Source organism: Corvus kubaryi, unplaced genomic scaffold, assembly GCF_017639235.1.
Source record: "Corvus kubaryi isolate FWS band 111438036 unplaced genomic scaffold, C.kubaryi_AGA036_p1.0 37361, whole genome shotgun sequence".
In the NCBI taxonomy this organism is placed as follows: Eukaryota; Metazoa; Chordata; class Aves; order Passeriformes; family Corvidae; genus Corvus; species Corvus kubaryi.
Genome location: NW_024581118.1, coordinates 3,920,461 through 3,940,067, shown reverse-complemented (window position 1 = coordinate 3,940,067; position 19,607 = coordinate 3,920,461). Strand labels below are relative to the sequence as shown.

The following is a 19,607-nucleotide window of genomic DNA, read 5'->3' as shown; positions in this document are numbered from 1 at the left end:
TGGGTTTCCCAGCTGTCGTGCTGCACACTGTCTGTCTTAAAGGCAGGGGGTGGAGGGAGGGGGTAAGCTGAGCTCAAAAAAATCTTGCTGGAGGGGGCTGTGGGGTTGGGGTTGGGGCATCTGGGCTCAGTTGGCACCAACTTTGTGGTCCAGCCCTCTAATGCCCTTGGGCTGGCTGTCTTTTTCTGGGAAGCAGTGATGCTGTTTTTTCTGCTGGTCATTACATGTTTTATCTATTCATGTGATTCCTCTGCTGTTCTCCAGAGGCTGCCCTCCCCGTTCAAGCCCTGCTTTAGGGCTCTGGGAATGTGTCCACACGGCTGCTGGCTGCAGGTGTTTTGTGTGAGCTGGTTTGGGAGCAGATTTTGGGCTGTTGGGGCAATGACTTGCTCCAAGAAACTTAGGATAAGTTCAGATGGGAAAGGTGTAAAGAGGCAATTACTCTCTCCATTTTGACTGCTCCAGTGGGAATGGGAGCATGCCCAGTTTGGGCAGAGTGAGGGTCACTGGGGATATGGGTCCACTGTACTGGGAGGAAGGTTTGATTCCCAGTCTCGTACTGGTGGTGGGTTCAGGCGAAGTGAGGCCCAGAGCATGTCAGGGAACATACCTGGCACAGGAGCTGGGTGTTACTACTGTCTCCTAGGTAAACAGCTTTTTCCAACCCCACAGCATGCCAACATGAGCCAGGCAACTTCTCCAGAACTCCTGGCACTGGATGTTCAGCTGGCTTAACACAGTTTGGAATAAGTGAAATCTAGGATAACCAAGCCAAAATTTCTAGCCCCAGAACAGAAGTAATGCCCCGAATTTTCAGGTACCTCTGATGGCACTGGTGAGAAGGGAGAGGTACAGAAGCAGTCAGCCACTTTCTTGCAGTGCCTGAGGGAGTTGGATTGTGTGTTTGGAAAAAAAGAAGTCAAGAGTCTGAGCACCACCGTCTTCAGCACAGATGCCAACATCTGTAGAAAACTTTCCACTCCACCAGTCAATGAAAACAACAGCAGAAATATCCTTTAATTCCTCAAAAAGTGTCATATCCCTTGTATATCTTCCTAATGAGGCTGTGCTTGCTCAGATCTCAGTGGTTTTGGTGGTCCTGGGTGGTCAGGTCTTGCAGGTTGGGTGGGTTCTGGAATCTCCATGCAGCAGCTCCCAAAGCCAAGTGAAGCTGCTGAGAATAAGGAGCTGTGATGCCTCCAGCCCAGTGCAGGGAACTAGAGCTGGATGTCTGAGGTTATCCTCTGTGAAGAGATGGCAGAGAGTCTGGACAGCTCATGCCTCCTGCTGGAATGGAAAGCAGTGTGGAGAGAGGCCCAACACGCGTGTCTTCTTTTGGAACTCTCATCCCTGTGGGAATCCACAGGCTGCCTCTGTGGGGAGGCCTCAGCCCCTTTTTCACCAGTCAAGCTGCTGTCAGGTTGGTGTGTCAGAGGTGGAGAGCTCGCTTTTGTTTTTCATGAGACCTCACCAAAGAATCAGGGTGACAGAATTATTTTTTTGGAAGTAACTATGTGAAACGTTTTTTTTTTATTTGGATTATTTGAAAACTAAAACTGTTCATGGGTTTTAAAATTCATGTCCCCTCCAGGTTGCTTTACTTTGTTTTGTTTCTTATTCCCTCTCCCTTATTCCTCAGAGGGAACCATCCAAACCTACACAGTGTGTTATTTCTTCGAGAAATGCAATCGTTTTGCAGTCAAACCTGGGCTGGAAGTGCTTCTGGTGATTCATTTGTCTGAGAAATTTAAAAAGGCTTGGATGGAACGGGAACCAGGCTGGTTTAGGGAGAGTTTTCATGTGTGTGAAGACCTACTTTAGCAGGGGAGTTCTTTTAAAAGCTTTTTATTGGAAAAAGAAGTTTTTATAGGCTTTGTTTGGGAGACTTGGGCTCCAGCCATTCTTCTCTTGCAGCTTTTTGTATGGTACTAAGATCTGCAGCCTGGCTATCTCAGTTCCTGCTTCCCACGCCTGCTGCATTGCAGAGTTCTGTGATCCCAGTGCCTTGAGCCCTTTGTTCTTTAGGGTCACTGCTTCTGCAGGCTGGGATGGACGTGATGCCATTCTTGCCTTGACTGTACTTTGTCCTGCAAGTCTTTCCCAAACGCAAATATCATATGGGTGCACAGCTGTGTGTTGAGGGCAGCAGGGCTCTCCTGCTATCACACGGTGAGGGGTCCAGGCCCTACGCTCATCTTCAGGGTCTGCTCAAGCTCCTCCTCAGCAAGAGCCTCTTCCTGAAGTTTCCCAGCATCCAGCGAGGTTCAGAGCCAGGCAGGAGGAAGGCAGATTCATGGCTGGTAACCACCACAAGCCGCCTGCAGAACACCTTTTCAGCCTTCAGTTTCCCCATCTCTAAGCCAAGCATTTTCAAGTGGTGTGCTCTTTGGCTTTCTGTTCCCTCAGATAACAGGGACCTGTGGAAAACACCCAGGCAGTGGCTGAAATCAGAGGAGCTGATTTGTCACATCCCAAGAGTAATCCCGGTGGTGGGGGCTGAGGCTGTTCTTATCATCTCCATGAGATGTCCCAGAGTTAGCTTGATTGGAGGCAAGGAATACCACGGAAATAGGGCTGGGTGGAGAGGCTTGGGCAGTGGGCATGCTTTGCAGGGGTGAGGAGCAGTGGCAAGTGCCAGTCTGTCTGGAAATAGAGCAAGAAGTGGGCTGAATAGAGGAGACCACCACTCCTTTAATGCCTGCTGTGAGAGCTGCCACCTCTGCTGCCTGGTGCTGGCCAGATCTGTGGTGTGACTGCTCATCTCCAGTCCCTGCCTTCTCTGTGCCCCACGTGCTGCTTTTCCTATAAATAGTCTGGCGGGAAGCAGAGCACGGAGCCACCACAGATGGCCCCCAGTTACACGTGCAGTCGTGTGTGAGATCCCAGATAGGAGCTGTCAATTCCTTGCCTCGAGCCACCCATGAAACCTCATTAAAAATGGTGTCCTCTTCCTTAACCCCCATCACCCCCTCGCCTCCCACTCCGACTCGCCTGCATTCAGGCACCCTTATTAAAAATGCACTTCTAAGCAAGGAGCACTGACTTTCCCTTAATTGAGGCATAATAATTAGAGCATTAACACATTAGGAGGGTGAGACAGCATGTTTAGCTTTTGTGATTAATTATCTGAGGATTGTAATAAGTTGTTAAGACATTAATTACTCTGGCATGTTTATTGCTCTTTATTGCAGAACAGACACTTGGTAGCAGCAAGTGCTGGTTCGTCTGGAAATAGAGTGAGAAGTGGTCAGAAGGGAGGAGACCACCTACCCATCCACAAAACAGTGAGCTGCTGCTGGTGGCAACAAGGTGGGGACATGCCTTGGTGGCCAAATAGGTTTACTTCTCACAGATGGGTATAGAAATGGTACCTGAATCCCTTAGGACAGTACAAGGCCCAGAAAGTCCTTTCTGATCTTTTCGTCTGGGTTTTTCTCCTCTTTCAAATGAAGTGTTTCCCTCCTGATGCTTTGAGCTCCCCCTGATTTGGATCATTGTCTTGCCAAGTTCGGTTAGCATGGCTCAGTCTCTGTCTGGAACTTACCACGAGGGTTGCCTGTATTAAAGACAGGCTGAAGTTTGGAGTGTCAGCAAAGGCCAAGGAATGAACCAGGACTCCACTGGCCTCCCTCACCCCTCCATTGGATGAGTTTTCCTCTGGAGTTTGGGGAAGTAGGTTAGGGAAGGGGTTGGAGAGGTCTGGGCTGCTGTAGCCTCCTCTTTGCACAGCGAGCTCCTCTGTGTCCCCTGGACAGCTCCATGCGGGTCGGTCAGCTTGGGAGTGATGGCAGAGCTCGGGCCTGGAGGACGAGTGGTTCTTGTGTGCTCCCGAAACTCTGAGAAAGAGAAAAGACAACGTCATCAAAAAGACACATCATCAGATCAGCAGGATGGCGTGGTAGGCCTGTTCCCAGTCTTCTGCTCTTCCCATGAAATACTCATGCTCATGGACCCTCCCTGCCCAACCTCTCCCTGCAGTTACCCGGCTGGGAGCAACACGGGAGACGTGGCAGCAGCCCCAGCAACTGCCACAGATAAAGAAATTTGGGGATATTCTGAAAAACAAGAGGATGGGGAGGCCGTGGGAGCAATGTGTTGATGCCAGCTTCCTTTGGGACCCCTGGAACCCAATGTGTCCTGTCTCTAGGCTGTTCTGTGTCCTCATGTTATTGCAACACGTGCTTGTGTCTGATGGATGCAGGGGGCAGAAGGGGGGAATCCTCTGTTGCCTCTTTTTGGAGGTAAAACACAAGATGATCCTGGTAAGTCTTTGTCCTGCCAGGACTGACCCGGGGGTCACTTTCCCTGTGGCTTCCACCAGCTCAAGCCAGTGTCACTGTCACTCAGTTGTGTGAATGGCTGGGGAGGAAAATTCCCTTCCCTGGGTATAATCTGGGATCTGTCCTGTGGCAGCTGAATGTCAGCCTGGCATTCCCTGCTCCGTGCCTGGGGACAAGGCAGGTCATGACTTATGCATTTCATCATTACAAAGAGAACTTCCTCTAGATGTGGGCAATAAGACAGTGGCACTGACCTGTGATCCTGGCACTGAGCAGCGTTAATGACTTCCCTTTGCAGGTAATAAGCAGCAAATGTACACATTTTGGGGGCATCTGAATATTTTTTTCTCCTTTTAAGACTACTGTCTTCCTAGGCCAGACTTAATTAGCAGACCTCATTATTTCCTGAAATGTAACTTGACTTCTATTGAGTGGGAATTGTTCAGTGGATGGGAAGCAGCAGAGCAGTGCTGCAATATTCATATTGTTTTAATTGCAACATTAACATTTCATGCTGCTCTTGGCACACTTTCAGGTGCGGCCCCTTAGCTCAATGCAACACTGTGAGAGGTTGGATCGGAACAATTAGGACAGAGTGACTGGATTTCTGGATTTTCTTTTTTTCTTTTTTTCTTCTACTCTAATGAACACAAGCTTGAATTCAGCCCCCATCCCTCCTTTTGTTGGGCAGAACAGGGAGTCACCACCCCTGGAGTGTAAATCCCTCTTTTTTTTTTTTTTTTTTTTAATAAAGGATGTGCTGTAGCACATGTTTAAATTGTCTTTTTGCAGAGCTGAAGCCCCACAGGTACAAGTGATACATGATCCATTAGGCTGAAGGCATCTCCTGGGACTTGACCTTTACCAGGTGAATCAGAGAAGTCCCAAAACGTGTCTGGCCAGCTGGGATAGTGTCACAAATGAGCTGGAGGGGAAAAAGGTTATTTGTCACTTCTCAGCTTCCTCCAGGGCTCTGGAATGCCCGAGGCTGGAAATGACACTGCGAACAGATAACGCCTGGGTTATCAGTGCAGATCCTAAACGAGCACAGGAATCACCCTGCTCTATCCCCAAATGACATTATAGGGTTTGGCTTTCTCACAGAGGGGGCAGGCAACCCTGAAATGCCGGGCTCAGCCTTAGCAAGGTTGCATCACACTGGGTGATGTGAGAACTTTAAATGGCTCTAAAGGGAGAACAAGGAGGCTGGTGAGTCCCCTTCAGCCTTCAGAAGGAAGAAGAAGGGTTTCTGAGGATTCCTCTTTCCTGCTGGGGGAAGGACACCCATGCTGGTGCCTGCCAGCCCCGTGCTGGGGCTGGTGTGTGGGTCTGGTGGGCAGCAAGGCCCTGCGTGTGGGGGAACGGGCTCCCATCAGTCAATGCTCTGATGGGCAGCTTGATGTGTCAGTGATCCTGCTGAGAGCTCACGGGGCACTGCTTGGACTCTGGGCTGCCTTCCTGGCATTTCCTGGCAGCAGTCTGTGGATAAAACATCTTTCTGGAAGGTGAAACCTCTGTCCATGCAGTGGAAAGGCAATGGGAGGAGTTGTGGGGGCGAGGGAGCTCCTCTGCCCGTCAGTTCTTCCCCTTGGAGCTGGGCATGTCACTTCCACTTTAGGCAGCAGCTGAACTCATCCATAAGTCTGGGAGGGCAATTAAGGCTGGAAATGCAGGAGGACCTCGGCTTGGTCTCTCAAAGAAGGACAAGGGAAGGGTACACATTCCATTTCCATGGGCTTTCCAAAGGCTAACGTGCCATCTTAGCTGGCTGGCTCTCCTATCAGCCAAACAGGCCTGAAACCTTCTCCTGTTGGTCCTGTGTGCAGTGGGATCCATGAAATCCCATCTTCTCTGGATGTACGGTTTGGGTTTGGAGTCTCTGGTGTCCAGTAAGTTTTTTGTGCTGAACGGAGCATCTCCCTTTCCTGGGATATTTATGGCATCTCTCCCACACAAATTGTCTGATGTCTAATAAGGGATGATACACTACAGTTTGGAAGGTGCTAATAATGTCTCCTCTGTTTGGTGGTCTGTTCCCATGAAATTTATAGACTCTGGCTGTCTCCAAGACCTCTGTTGCTCTGTCACATCAGCTTGAAATCTGTTTGCAGTGTCAGAAGTTGCTGGGGAGTGGGCAGAGGACAGACTGATGCAGCAGGATTGCATATGCTTTGCACTCCTTGGGAAATCAGGCTGAAAATGCACAGATCTGGGGACGGGGGCAGCTGTGGCTCGGGTCACGGAGTTGAGTGTTTGGGAAAGCCAATCTGGCTGTGTGGGAGGAAGGGGATGAGCCCCGAGCGCTCTGCCCCAGCCCCTGCTGCCGCTCCTCAGGCACGTTCGAGCTGCCTGGGGCGAGCAGCGAGTGCCGAGCGTGGCCTCTTGTGGGAAACAGCCCCCGCGGACGATAAACGAGCCAGCCCAGAGCTCCTGGCTGGTGTGAAGAATTGCCTGGCTAAAGGATAATGAATGCCACAGCAGGAGATAGAGCGTTTCTCTGAGGCCATCCATCCCCTTTATCACCCTGCTAACAAGCCCCAGAGCGACTTTAGAGAGACTTCTCCGGAGCAGCACCATCCCTCAGCCGCGCTGCTGGCTGGGTGCTGGGGGTCAGGGGTACAGCACAGTGCGGCAGGAAGCCACGGACCATCTCCCAGATAACAGCCCCGGGTTTGGGTCTCTGCTCTGGGACTGTGCCTTGGCTTTGCTTTGGCTGGCGTGAAGACCGTGCCCTCCTTCAGGCCGTGCATGGTGCCACCTGAGAGATCCAGATGTAAAAGCCAAGCATCCATCTTTTCTAAAGTACTTCTGGGCAGCACCTGCAGCACCCTTAGGAGGATTGCTCTATCCCAACTCCCAGCTTGCTTAAGATTTAAGATCTGTAAGATTTATACAAGACCCAAGAGGAGTTTGGGGCCGCCAGCACGTAGGTGAGTTGGTTCTGCTTCACTAGCAGCACAGCTGAGCCTGTGTGTGAGCCTTGTGTGAGGAGGAAAGGGCAGGAGTGATGTGCTCTTCATAAGAGCTAATAAAAGCTAATCCATCCCTTTGCTCCAAGACAGTAAGGAAGCATTAGTGGCTGGCTGAGTGCCTCCTCCACTGCGGCAGCATGCTGGGTGCCTCTGCCTTCCCTGTGGCTGGGAGCAGAGCGTGTCCTCCCGTGGGGGGAAGGCATCTCTGGCGGAGCTGTGCCACCTGCAACTGCTCGCTGGAGCTGGCATGCCTCCTGGGAAGGAGAAACTGCCAGAGAACCCTCACAGGTGAGCCTGGAAATGAGGATGGACATCCCTTGGGCAGTCTCTCATGGCAGGCCTCAGCTCCAAGCAAGCACCTTGCCTTTGCTCCAGGACTTGGGCCATGGCTTGTGGGAGCGGAGGAGAGCATCAGCTCTGATTTGACTGGTGTGTATGAGACCCTTGGAAAGGCTGGAGCTGGCTGAGCCCAAATAGGTGCCCAAGTAGGTTGGAATCCCTTCACCAAACAGCCTGTGTGCTCACCTGTGCACTGTGTGTGCAGGTACAAGCTGTGCCACCCTGCCAGAGCAATTTGTGTCTGGGGCACAGATCACAGTGGGTGATCAAGTAGAACTAATTGCCAGTAATTGGAAGTTTTTTCTTTTTCATCCTGTGTGTTTTCTTAATTTCTCTTTCTTCTCCTCTTCCAGGTTTTGCTGTTGGGGGATGTATTTGGTGTGGTCCATGGTAAACACCCCACAACCAGTGCCACTGGGAGAAGGGAAAGCAAACAGGAGAGTTTATGCTGTGTTAGGGTGTCCTCAACAAATGCTGGTAGTGGTTTTTTAGGGGCAAAAAAGAGCAGAAAAGCTGCAAAGCTTTGCAGGTGGAGGGCCTAGATAGACATGCCATGATAGACAATTGGGTGGTTCCAACGAGGGGAGAAACAGCAGGAGAGCAGCAGGTGGTGGGGGCGGTCTGGAGTGTGTTTGCAGAGCTGTGGAGCAGAGGAGAAAGTGTGTCATGGAGCCAGGTGTCTCCTTGAGTGCGAGCAGCACAACAGCAAAAGGATTGCAACCCTAATTTTTTCTCTCAATTTTTTTTTTTTTTTTTTTAATCAGGAGGTCTCCAAGCATTTAAAAGGAAGCTAACATTGCAGATTGAAGGACTTCACATCTTGAGGCTTCAGTGACTAAGTTTGGAGCCAGCCAAAGGAACCTGTGAGTGCTGAGCCTCTGTCACATGCTTTCCTCCCAAAAAGTCTGCACTCTAGACCTTGGCCTCTCTCCCAGACCCCTGTGCTGAGCAGCACTGATGATGGGGAGTTCACTGGAGGCCAGTCATGTCCCATGGGCTGGCAGGAGGACCTGTTGCCTCCTGTGACCACTGCAATCAGCTGGACTGCCTCTGAGAGGGAGGATGCTGGCACGCCAAGTGGCCTTTCAAAGCGGGCTGGAATTCAAAGGGGTGCCCTCTGTTCCCAGTCCACGAGGCCCCTGTTCCTGCCCTGACCTCTCAGTGCTTTGGGAGGAGTTCACTCTCAGCCTAGAAACATCTGGTGCTTTTTCTTCTTTTGCCAGCACCATTAAATGTCGAGTTGAAGGGAAACACAATACATCACCTTCCTCACGGGCTGCCATTCAGCCAAGAGTAACAGAGATTAGCCTTCAATCACACGAGGGCTGGGGCTGAAAGAAACCTTCCCGAGGACACGCTGGAGAAACATTTTCATTAGCAGAGGAGAACGTGAGGAAGATGAAGTGGCCCTTCACCTCGGCTGCCAGGCCTCTCGCCTGCCTGCCGTTAACAGGATGGGGAAGCTCACTGCAGAGCTGGGGCTGGCTGCAGTGCTCTGAGTGCTGGCTGCAGCCAGCTGGGAGAGATGGGAGAGACAGCTGGGACACAGCAAAGCGGCGCTCTGGTAGTCTGGCAGCGGTGGTCTTGGTTTTCCTCCAACCTATGAGCTCTCACTGCTAGAAATACACTGTCTGTCTCACCTGCAAGGAGAAAGCCTGTGCTAGGGCACGTGCCTGAGTGGGTGCCCTGGCGTGGGCCAGGAGAACCATGTCCTTGGGTGATAAAGCCCATGGCTCCAGGAGGTATCACAGCCTCTGCCTCCTGCAATACGTTTTGCAAATCTAACAGCGCTGCCTTGGTGGTAGGAGAGGCTTTCTCTGCTCCAGGGAAAGCTGTTCCACAGCCCTTTGCTCCTACTCTGCATCCCCCCCAAGGCAGTTGAGGTGCCCAGGATTCACTTCTGCTGTTGATGTCTCCTTTGTGTTGATGAAACACCCCCTGGACCCCAGCTGGGTGCCTGGCACAGACCTGTCTGTCCCAGTTACTGGGAATTAACCAACAGGATCCCTTCAGCTCTGTCTGCCGTCCCCCACCACCTCGCCTCCCTGGGGCTGGCGTGCTCCTGACAAAGGCAGGCTCCATCTCTTTCACTCACAGCTGAAGGATGCCTTGCCTGGTCCTATCTTGCAGGTTGGAGGTAAATCATTTTAATTTGTGTGGCACATTCCTTTGGGCAGAAGGTGGGGGAAGAAAAGAAAAAAAATCCGAAAGAAGCCCTGGCCATTCTGGGTATTTTTAGTTGTTTGTGAAGGACCATTAATATCTCTCTTTTTTTTTTTTTTTAATTCCCTGCAGACTCTTCTCTCTCAGGGGCTGCCTGTGGTGCTGCATTAACATCACGTCTCTGTCGTGAAGGTAAGCTGGTTCTCAGCCTGAGACTGACTCAGAGGGAGCCCCATCTCTCCTCTCCCTGCTCCCTGAGTGCCCACCACATGCACAGCCCTCTGAGAAGGGGCTCCCTGGCTGGGAGGGTGAAGGCTCAGAGATATTTATGCCTTTTGGGATGGGTTTTGTCAGGAATGGGATTTGAGCTCCCTGAGAGGTAGGTGACACAGCCTGGTAGCTGGGGAATTGGTTTGGAACATCAGAACAAATTTGGAGCATTCCCATGTTAAGTTACCTCTCATGTCACCCTCCTCCATTTCAGAACTGAGAGCAGCCAAAATGAGAGGGAAACCTGGCTCCTGAGTGTTTTCCCCCCTATGATGCCTTCACCTTTCTTGTACTCCCTTTCCCCCTACGATCTCAGCTGGCTGAGTTTCACTGCCAGCCTATTGAAAGGAAAGGCACGTGCTGGCTTATGGAGGGAGAGAGACCTGAGACAGGATAAATCTGTATGCAATGAGAATGGGGGGAAGCAAGTCAGCTGCTCTGACACTTTTATTATGGAGCCAAGCTGCGTGGGGATGAATCTTTCTTGAAATGCGTTGCTGGGTGACATTTCTGCCAGGTCTCAGCAGTAACCTTCACCAAGCCTTGCTGCCCAGCCCTGTGCTTGCCTTTTCCTGGGACAAAGAGAACGAATATCAGCTGGAAATGCTGCAGGCAGCAGGGATCAGTGGGGCTCAGTGCACCTCCAGTGAGTCTGAAGGCACCTGGACTTTCTCACCAGAAGCTCTTCAGGGTTTGGTGACTTCAGCTTATGGCTGCATGTGTTGTTTTGCAAAGGAGGTGTGGGCTCCTGCATCTGTTTCTCATTTCAGAACCAAAGAGGATGCAGCAGAGACCAAAATGAAATCCTCCTCGGAGCTGTCCAGAAGGATGGATAACTGCAAGAAAATACCATTCTGTGGCTCTGGAAAAGGAATATCTACTTGCTTAGTAACCTGGTAATGAGGTGCTGGCTCTGCTCCATGCAGAGGCTGGAAGCTATGGGAGATTTGGGGGTCACAAAGAGGGCTGGGCAGAGTTGGCTGCCCTCTCGGCTCCTTTCCTGTATCACTGTCAACTTAGATTTTGCATCAAGAGGGTGATGTTATGGCTGGCGGTGACAACAGCAGAATGTCACTGGCAGAGGTGAAATCCTCCCCTCTGTGAGGGTAATTCTTCTTTGCCCTTCCCCTTCGCTTGCGTTGGGACCCGCTGGCTCCTGGTGCTGCTCAGGGGACAGCACACACTGTGCCGAGCTGCACTTCCTGCTGCCTGCTGTCACTGCTGCCTCTTGGCCACATGGTGACCTGGGACAGAGGGAAGCCCCTCGTCACTGCCTGAGACGAACTGGGAAGCTGCTGTGTTTGCCATCATGGCAGCATTGCACAGAGTGGTCCTCTGCCATGCTGGCAGGCTTGCACCAGCAGGGGGTCTGCCAGGGATGTCCCTCAGAGCCCTGGGGGCCCCTATGCTCTTTAGGGCCAGGCCTAAGCTAGGTCAGGGTGTGAGGGGCAGAGGTACGTGTTAATGGTTCATGTTCTCTGCGGGCTGTCTCGCACCTCCTCTGAGCCGGAGCTGATCTTGGAGAAAGGTGCCTGTGCCTACCTGCTCTGGCAGCCCCTCTACCAGCATCTGTCCCCAAGGGCCAGCTCAGCAAAGCCTTGGTGCTGTTATGGGCCCAGTTTTCATTTTTCAGCTGGTATGGAGAAAAGGATGAAGGCACCTGCTGCTGCTAGGCCGCAGTGGAAAACAGAGGAAGGGGACTGGCCTCTTAGTGCACTTGAAGAGCCAAAAGTTTAATCTGACTCTGCTTCTCTCTCAGCCCTGATCCTGTTGTATCTTTTCCAGCTGATGCCTGAGCCTCTCCTTGTTCTGCTATTTTTTCTTGTTTCCGTTTTTTCTCTCACTTTATGAAAAATGGCCTTCCCATCTGCATCTGTCAGGAGTCTGCCTGAGCTGGGTGTAATGGCTCAGTGCATATACAAATGTGCGGTTGGATCGTGGCCCCCCTGACAGGCCGGAGATGAATTCCAAACATGCAGGGAGAAGAGCTTCTGCTGCCTCTCATGGTTGTTTTTCTCATCCCAAGGAGGTGTGAGAATCGCCTTTGGGAGCTGTGCTTCTCTCTGCTCCTGCTCTGCCTTACCAAGGATCAGTTCTCTCTCATCCATCATCAGATGAGTCCTCCTTGCTCCCACATCCCAGCTGCTGGTGGAAATGCTGGGGAAGGGGAAACCTGTTTTATCCTGCTTTTTACTACTATTCTTTTCCCTCTGCCGTTTGCATCCCACCTCTTAGGCCCACGACAATGCCTTTGGCAGGCTGGGGCTTGAGGACACTTGCTGGTCCCGGTACTTCTAAAGAGAGTTAAGGATGAGGTAGAGGGAAGGGCATTGTTTTGTCGAATCATAGAATATCCTGAGTTGGAATCCACAAGGATCATCGAGTCTAACTCCTGTCCCTGCACTGGACACCCCAACAATCCCACCATGTATCTGAGAGCATTGTCCAAACACTCCTTGAGCTCTGGCAGGCTTGTGGCAACGACCACTGCCCTGGGGAGCCTGTTCCAGTGCACAACCACCCTCTGGGTGAAGTACATTTTCCTAATATCCAACCTAAACCTCTCTTGACACAGCTTCATGCTGTTCCTTCGGGTCCTGTTGCTGGCCACCAGTTTGACCTTAAGTGGCTTAGAATGCAGCGTTGGAATTTTTCAGCAGTCGTGCACGACTCCACAAAAGCACCCAAATGCTCCTGCACATTTCAGCCTGGCTGTGTCCCCTTTCCCTGCTGCTGGTGACCAGTGCTGTGGGGCTCTGCGAGGAGGAGTTCACCATGTATGCTGTGTAACTGCAGGCTCACTCAGGAGCCCAAAGGGAGCTGACAGCCTGCCCTGACACCCATGGATTTGCTGAGCTGCTTCTGCCTCTTGGCTTTCTTCAGGCTGGTACGTGAGCTGCTTCCTTCACCCCTGTGTACAGAGAAGCTTGCAGCCAGGTGGGCTCAGAGGAGCAGGCAGGCAAGCAGAAGATGAAATGAGGCTGTCCATGCTCTTGCCACAGTTACCTGGTCAAGGAGGGGAGGTTTCTGGGAGGGCAGACCACCACTTTGGCAGGAAGAGAGAGCAGACAGCTTGAGCTGAGCTCGTTTTTTGACAAGCAGATGGATGTTCAGTGGGGACCCACAAAAACCCTCTCACTGCAGGCTGCGAGCCCTCCAAACCAAAGCGTTGTGCTGACACGGAATAAAGCATCGCTCCATCGATGCTCAGCCTGAATTGCTTCTTCCATTCGATCCAGGACACAGTGACAGTCTCCTCCTGCCACCAGCTCCCATGAGGAGCCAGCTGTACGCCTGCCACCAGGCGAGGATGGAGCCGGAGCCGTTGAGCCACGAGGAAGGCGACCGACAGCAGATTCCTCCGGCATTTCCACCCTGCGGGGCTCTTGGCGAGTGGGCTTTGAAAGCTCTTAGTGCTCCTGCAGGTGGGAGCCAATTTGTCTGCTTTCCTGCCCAGGTGCCATCTGTTTGTAGGATTGCCTGTGCGGTGGATGAGCACGACGGGGATGGTGAAGGGAAAGGGCTGCTGGGGTGGGAGAGATGAGCCTAAAGCTTTCCTTGGATGTCTTCAGCACTTCTGGCTGCCGTTGTTCCTTCTCCCCTGCACTGCGGTGGGGAAATCACAGCCTGTCATTTGGTGTTCCTGGAGCGTGATGGGGAGCTGAGGCACCGCTAATAGCAAGCCATCATTTTAATGCTAATTCCCTACCATTAGCTCAGGCTGGGGGAGGCTCAGCCTGGGTGGAGGGAAGCCATTAGCAGATGGGGAAAGGGGAGATGGTGTTTTGGGATTTGTTCTGCACCCCCAGAAGGGACTTCCAAAGGGCAGATGACTAACCACCATTGGGAAAATTGGTAGCAGGAACTGGGGTCAGTCTCTAGTGGATGTGGGAGGAAGGGAGGAAGAGGAATGCTTTGTTCCAAATCATCTCCCTACAGGGATTTGAGTGCTTCAGACTTTGGCTTGAATTTGGTGTTTGCTGCTTGTTGCCCTCTGTGCCCTGTGACCCAGGGGATGCTCAGAGCGCTGGCAGAGTGGCATCGTTGTCCTTCCAACAAAGGAGACAAGCAGGGTTGGATTTAGCTGCTGTCATCTTGGGAGGGGCTCCCAGGTTCAGGGGCCTGGACATCCGTGTTGGGTGGTGGGCTTCAAAGCAGGGCAGTTTGAAGCTGTTCTCGAGAGCTAAAAAAAGAAACCTGCCCTTTTGCCATGGGAACAAGGTCAGCTGCCCCAGGCTGGAGAGTTGGCAGGAGAAACCAGGGGCTCAGTCTGGAGCCATGAAGGAGACCGAACCATTTCCCTGCCCTTTCTGGAGGCGGGAGTTCCCACATCCAACATCTTGGTCAGTCTCCTCTAGCCGTGCTTGCAAAGTGGAAGAGCCTGGGCTGGTGTAGGTGCCTGGAGCTCCGGGGGAGTGTGAAGAAAGGTGACTGGCTGCAGGACTGTAAGGCCTGTTTGGGATTGTTTGGGCAGCAGTCAGAGAGGTTCCTCTGCCATTTCTAGACCAGCATGGAAATGTTGGGAATAAAGGAATGTGAGCTCAGATGCTGTGCCTGTCTGGGTTGCCTGCTACTGAGGGGCAGTACTGTTTGAAGTCAAGGGCCCAGGGGTGTCCTGTCTGTGGTGTGACACCTCTCCTGAAGACACACCAGCCTGTGCTGATCTAGACCACTGGCTTCTTCATTTCATGTGGAAGCCTATGTGGATTTTTTTAAAACCCACTTAAGGACCATTGTAAAATTCTTTTGTCATCTGGCAGAGAAGCAGTGGAAGGACAAAAGCAGCCACAATAAACCAGGAACAGGTTAAATGGCAAAGGGATTGGAAGCCAAGAAGGGACCATCCTGCCAGGAGGACAATAGCACAAGGCTACGTTAGTAGAGTACCAGCTATCAGATCCATCCTGGTGTGGAGCACGACTCACTGTTTTTAAGGAAGCTATTTCCATCTTAGAAGATGGCTCCTGTATTTTATAAAGGCTCTTCCCAGCTTTGGTTGGGGAGAGAAAAGAAAAAGTGAAGGGCTACTTTTTCCTAGTTGAGGAGAACCAAACTTTCCTTCAAGTAGCTGAGCAAGGAAATCAGCACCTTACATGTTCCCAAGAATATTCCAATCCAGTAGTTTGGGGGCAGAAAAGAAGTAGGAATAAAATAGCATTGCTTGTCCCAGTTCAGCACTCTGAATAATGAGCCTGCGAGCCGGCGGGAGAGCTCCCGGGAGAGGCGCCTGTGTACAGGAGATGGACACAACAAGTGTCTCAGATGGGTCGGTATCTGAAGCGATCTCTCTCTAATTTTCTACCTCAGTGAGAGCACAGCACGGCACCATCAATCATAGTCAGCCTCCCCTCGGAAAGCCACCTCCTGCCTTGCCGTGCTGCGGTGTCCCCCTGTGCTCCTGCCCGTGCTGGGGACCACAGGTGGCCCGGGCGGCAGCGCCGCAGGCACTGTCCCTCCCAGGGGGTTCTCCTTCATCGTGCTTGAGCCTGCTTGTGCTTCTGCCTTTCTCCTTCCTCCACCCCCAGCGCCTGCTCCTTGCCAGCGCTTCATTTCCAGGTGCGCCTGCCCCTCCTGCAGTCAGAAAAAGCCAAGTACTCCCTTTATCCCCAGTGAGGAGAAGGTGTGGAGCTGCCTTACCTGGGATAAACCCACTGTGTGCTGCTGGGGGAGGCCTGAGGGTGGGTTGGTGCTTGTACTGCTGATCTGAGGATGGGGAGGTTGGCCTTTGCAGCTCCCCTGGAGCCATCAGGGCATGTTCTGGGGTTTGCTCGAGGCTGGCTCCTTTGGCCCAGCTCTGGGCATGGAGCAGCTTTCATGGTGTGCTTGTGGTGCAGTGCAGCAGCTCTTGGTCCCTCATCTCTCTTTTTGTGAAGCACCTTCTCCTTCCTGGCCTGGCTGTGTTTCCACCAGACCCAGGGGCACTGCTTTGGCAGGAGCACTGGTGGTGGGTCTTCTCCTGGCCAGCCCCACCCCTAGGCTGGCCAGAGGGCTGGGGGGACACAGATCTGTGCCTGTGGCTGTTTCTTCTACTGCAGCACAGGCATAGCTGGTGGGTTTGCTGCTTCTTCATCTCTCTCACATCCTAAATTGGGTGCTCCTCCTCAGTTGTGGTGACTCTTGGTCCTACCAAAGCCCAGCTGACTTGTTCCTGGTATCACGACACAGAAGTGGTTTGCAGCCCCATTTCTGACTCCGTGGGCTCCAGCTGCAGCTGCAGCTAGAATACCGAGGACTGAGCTGCTTTCTTGAGCACAGCCTTAGAGAGAAGCATTTTCAGAAGAAACTCTTGCAGTTGCCACCTCCCTCTCAGCCTCTTCAGTGGTTTCTGAGAGCTGCCGAGCATCCTTGACCTCTCTCTCAGGCATGGTTTCCCGCACGTGTCAGCCCTGCCCTGGTGCTGTGGAGCTGTTTCTGGCACCTGTAATAGCTGCGTTGTTTACTTCCCAAGTGCCTGCCCTTTCTGTAATGAGCTGTAATTCATCCTGCTTTGTACAGGGCTCGGAGGTACCTGGAGCAAGGAGGGTGTGCCATTAAACCACCTTCTAGGCTGCTCTCTCCTGGAGATTGCTCATCTCCTGGAGATGTAAAACAGGGAGGACAAGGGGGACCAGATGGAAATGGGGAATAATTGCCTTGTGGGGTAAAGGGGGCTGGCTGGGTTGGAAACTGCTGGGAGCTGACACGTGGGTGCAGATGGATGGTTAGGGCTGGCAGGGCGGAGGGATGAAAGATGCCTTTTTAAAGCATCTGCCTTCCTCTCTTCCTCTGCTTTATAACCTGTTTTTATAGAGACTGCATGAGGAACACATTTTTTTTATTAGCAGCTTGGGAGTGGAGAGTAATAAAGATTAATTTTTTAAAATAATTCTTTGCATTATCTTTTAATTTCCTGTGGCAGGGTTTGACTTTTAAATCTGCAAATGGACTTAACTGCTAATGTGCTCAGCAGTTCGGAAGTGGCAGCCAAAGGAGCTGTGGGACTTGGTGAAGGTGGGAGAGGCCCCAAAGTTGAGCCTGGAGCCCCAGGAAAGGCTGTTCCCTGGCCAAAAGGACCCATTCAGGTCCACAGCTGTATCTCCATCCCAGGAAACTTGGAGGGCTCTAACCCATACTGCAGCTCATGGTGCCCATTTTGCTTCCTTCCACTGCTGGCAATGATGAAGGTCCCGTGAGGAGGAAGGAGGGAAGCTGCTGTCCCTGCTGTGCTGCTGTGGGCAGTAGGTCCTTGCTGGCCTCCCCCCAGCGTGGTGTGTCCTGCTGGGCCCTGTGCTGAGCTGCGTGGGATGGTGGGCATGGGGCTGTCCAGACCAGCTGGGCTCCAGGGGTCTTGCTGGCATTGGGGAAAGGTGGTGATGGCACTGGGGAGCGGGGAAGTGTTAGGAAGGGGATGAGGTGTCAGAGAGAAGTGACAACACTGGGGATCTGATAGGAAAGGCTCTGCCTGCCCCACCGATCCGCGCCACCCATCCCAGCCTCCACGAGCACGGACCAGCTGGTGCTCTGCTGGGCTTTAGTCTGCTTGGGAGACTGGCTTGCACTGGAGCTGGAGAACCTTCCCTGGCTTGGATGAGCTCTCCCATGCCCTGTAAGTGTACCAGGGTGGCACTGGAGCTGGGCAGAAGTGATGCCTAGCATGCAGAGACCCCAGCCACGGCTTACTTTGACCACTGAGCACCTTCTCAGAGCTCGTTCTTCATCAAATGGCCCTTTTGGTTGAGTTTGCTCTGAATTTCTGATCTCTCTGTAGAGAACATGGTGGAGGCAGAGAGCAGCCTTATGGAGAACCAGCCAGTGTGGACAGCAGCGTTCTGGCTCACACAGGTAGGAAAGCAGCTGTAGCTCAAGTGCCCGGTGTGGGCTTTGGGAAGGCAGAAGGGGAAGCCCAGTGAAGCGGGGAGCACAGCTGGGGTGTTGACTGAGCCCTTAAAAGGCTTTTAACTGGATTCTGTTGCTCCTGTGTTGGAACCAGGACCAGGATGAGGGGGCTTGGAGATGCCTGGGGATGGGGAAGAGCCAAGTCCTGCATGGGGAGCGCTGTGACCCAGACTGCTCCTGGCTCCCTCTGCCAGATGCCGTCTGGAGCAGGCTCTGTGTGTGCCTGGGTGTCTGTGTGCTTTGGCAGCCCTGATGGCCAGCGCTGCTGACCCAGAGGACTGTGCTCCCCCTCCTCCCAGTGCTTCTCTGCACGCTTGGAAGAGTGATGCAGGGTAGCTCCAGACTCAGTCTGGCCTTACTGCTGCTCCCACAGCTGCCCTTGCTCCTGGGAAGAGGAGAAACCCACCTCAGAGCATCCCCAGGTTGGTCAGTCTGTGACAGGTCACCTGTGTGTGCTGGCATTTTGCTGAGCAGAGCTGGCCCGGGCGAGGACTGGGTTTGTGGGCACAGCACAGGGGATGTGGGAGGTCTGCCTCTGGATCTGTGTGACTGCCTGGCACCAGGAATCCTGCCTGCAGCAATCAGTGTGGTTTGGGTTCTGGTTTTGTACCTTGGCAGCAGGCTGAGCGCTCATCCTGCTGGCCAGGCTTCATCCAGCTGGATCCCCTGGTGTCCGAGGGAGTGCCAAAAAGCTTAAAAGCTCTGGTGCCTGTGGCTGCTGCATGTTTTGGGTGGGAAAACTCCTTCCTCAGCCTTTTCTTTGAATTCTCCATTTATTCAAGGCTTGGACAAAAAAAAAAAAAACGGAGCCTGCCCTCTGCCAGCAGAATGTGATAGAAGTGCTCCTGATCTCAGGAGGGAAACGGAGGCACAAAGAGGTGGCTTGATGCCTGTACCACTGGCACCTCAGTCACACACGCATCCATCCCTCTGTGCACATCTGCCAACCCCTGCGTCCCAACTTACTCCGAATAACCACAACTTTGAGCTGTGGTTTTCAGCCAAAAGAAGCATCATTTGTTAAATTTTCCAGGTGTCGGGAGAACTGGGAGGGCAGCTCCTGACTGTCAGTATCTGCCCAAGAGCAGAAGCCTCTCCTGTTGTGGCAGGTTCTTCTTTTTTTTACCTTGTGAATTCACAGAGAGAAAAATGGAAATAAAAAGCAGAAGGGAGAGAGCTGTTAAAAAGCTTAAAGCTGTCACAAGGCATTGGTTAGTTTATGTGCAGTGAAGTATACAAACAAGTTTTCAGCTTGTTGGTTGGAGCCAAGGAGCAGGGTTATTTTTGTGTGATAAATATGTTTTATAGGTCTTTTATGGGATTTTTTAAAATGCCTGTCCCAATAAATTATTTACCAGGGTAATAAAAGATCAAGGAAATTGTTTCAACCATATCGCTGAGCATCTAAATCCCAAACTTTTACTGGGGTGGAAGGACCCTCTGAATTCCTGTGTCCCCATGAAAGATGGTCCAGGTGTGCTGTTTGTCTGTGGTGTCCTTCTGGCAGCCAGGTCCCCAGCCACCCTGACACTCTCTCTATATCCAGGAGGTCCCAGAGGCTTGGCACTGGTTTTCCACCCCCTCAGCATCTACTCCTGGAGATGGATAGCATTCCCTTCCACCACTGGCTACAAATCTCTTGATAATCTCTGGCTTTTTATTTAAGGTTTCCAAGAGATCTCAGAAGCTTAATGGTCCTGGGATGAAG

At 52.3% G+C, this 19,607-nt stretch overlaps 1 long non-coding RNA gene across 13 annotated transcripts in view; it reads left to right on the top strand.

Annotated features, from left to right (window-relative positions):
• The window catches only part of LOC121667344, a 94,096-nt gene extending 77,207 nt beyond the window's left edge, over positions 1-16,889 (top strand). For 9 of the 13 annotated variants that reach the window (XR_006017024.1, XR_006017031.1, XR_006017025.1 and 6 more), the window contains 3 exons: positions 3,192-8,454; positions 9,887-9,946; positions 10,795-12,442. This is a non-coding gene — a long non-coding RNA (uncharacterized LOC121667344). Of the gene's footprint in view, positions 1-3,191; positions 8,455-9,886; positions 9,947-10,794; positions 12,443-13,168 lie in introns of those variants that run through there. The other 4 variants (XR_006017030.1, XR_006017028.1, XR_006017021.1 and 1 more) reach the window with 4 other exon arrangements.
• The last annotated feature ends 2,718 nt before the right edge of the window (positions 16,890-19,607 follow it).